We start from the raw sequence: 2,088 nt of genomic DNA, 5'->3' as shown, positions 1-2,088 counted from the left end.
CTTCTTCCGATTGCTGGCCGGTTTCTTCCTGGTGATGTCCGCGTCGACCTCTTCATCAGCCTTCCTTTTGCACCCAGTAGACGTGGTTCGTTCATCTCCACTTAGTGGGGAAGCAGGGCGAGATCCAATGGCGGTAAGTGGAGAACCTGGGCCAACCTCAACCGGCGCGAGTTCTACTCCTTCGGTGTTGGGCGCCGTGGGACTTGAAGGGGCAGCAGGTGCAACTCCAGCAGTGGCGGTGGCCACCACTGATTGCTGTTTCACTGCGATGGGCGAGTGTAGCTGCGAGGGTGCATTCGAAGCAGGCGCTGGAGTTGATGGAGCGATGGTGGGCGCCATGTCAGTCCCATATGCTGCGCCAGGCGAACATGGAGCTGCATCAGTGACAGTGGGCGCCGTGTGAATCGCATCTGCTGCACCGGACGAACGTGGACCTGCATCAGTGGGGGGCGACGTCGACTGACCCCTTTGAAAATCCTGGGTGCAGGGCAGTCGAGCTTCAAGGACTTGGATCATCTCCTCCCACTTGGGTTTGGCGCGCTCCAACAACTCCTTCACCTTTGCCACTGAGTCGTCGCTTTCCACCAATACCAGTGCACCCATCTCCTCCAGAAGATCGGTCATTTTCGTCACCAACTCTAGGAGCGCCGCATGGATGCCATTTCCAAGGAGGAAAAGGCTTTCCATCGCGAAGATCACCTTTTGCGTCGTCCAATCCTTGGTTGAGGTAACCGATTGCTCCATCTTCTTCAGCTTGAGGAGCAGTTCGGCCACGTCTTCCTTCCACTCTTCGATGACACCGTCGAGCTTCTCCCTTGTCTCCTCCACCTGTGCCGCAAGTCTCCTGCACTGTTTTTCGAGTGTGATGATGTGGTCCTCCATACGAGCTGGGCAATTGAATTGGTCAGTTGGATGGCTGGACTTCATTTGAAGAGATTTACCAATCTCAGTGGGCGCAGAGTCTGAGGGCGACGCAATCGAGGGCTGGGCCTTTGGTTTGGCGTTCGGAGTGGAATCTAACAAAGACATTTCAGAGAGCATTGGGCATGGGGAGTTTGGCACAATACCTTTTACCTGGGGCTTCGACGGCCCTGCAACCTTGACCGCCACGGGTGCGTCTCGTTTGGGCGCCGCTGGTTTGGGTGTCGCTGGTTTGGGCGCTGGTGTAGGCGCCGCGGCTTTGGGCGCCACAAGTTTGGGCGTGGTGTTTTTGGGCGCCGTTGCCTTGGGTGGGTTTGGGTGTAGACTTTTTGGCCTCCTTGTAGAGCAGACCATCCTTGTAAAATGGATTGTCGATGATGGTCCACTGCCTCAGTCGTGAATGGCCTGGGCATTTATGCCGAGACTCCTTGCAAGGAGCGCAGGCCTTGTTCAGATCTTGTTCATCAATGGCGCTCCTTCCCAAAGGCGTCGGCTCCCCACCGGCGAAAAAGCAAGGCTTCTTCATAGCGGTGCACTTGGTGCATGGCGTGGCGAACACATCTGCGACGAGGTACCTCCTGATGCCATTCTCATCGATCGGATTCCTCTCTGGGTCATAGGCGTACTCGAACGAAACCGGCCCGTCGAAATCGAGTTGGTCATGTCGGCCCCAATAAAACAGCCCCCGTTTTCCACCTTTCCCTCCTTTCTTTCGGGACGCCCCAGCCTCCTTCTCATCCCTCTCCAACCGCCGTGCTTCTTTCACATAGCAATCAGTTGTTTTCGGCGGGTCAAACTCCTCATCGTCAATGGCTTGCTGGAGCGTCGTAGAATCCCAGACGATGGGATCGGTGGGATCAGTGGGGAAACGGAGCACCAAGTTCTTCTTCAGCTGGCCTTCTTTCGCCGGGATGAGGTCGTAGAGTTCAGGCACCTTCTTTTTGCCTTTGGGCGCGTCCTCTTCATCGTCGTATTCATCATTGTCCTCTTCGACTTGCGCCCTCTTTGCCTCCTTTTTCTTCTTCACTGCAGGCGCCTCCTCATCAATCTCCACCCACGCAACGGCTTTCCCCTTTTCCTTCGTCGCAGGCGCCTCCCCGGCCTCGTCGCTCTCCACAAACTCGGCACTTTTCGCCTTGACGCGCGCCTTGCCTTTCCCCTTTTTTG

Source organism: Laccaria bicolor, genomic scaffold, assembly GCF_000143565.1.
Source record: "Laccaria bicolor S238N-H82 LACBIscaffold_41 genomic scaffold, whole genome shotgun sequence".
Taxonomy (NCBI): domain Eukaryota; kingdom Fungi; phylum Basidiomycota; class Agaricomycetes; order Agaricales; family Hydnangiaceae; genus Laccaria; species Laccaria bicolor.
Note: the sequence above shows the minus strand (reverse complement) of the source record.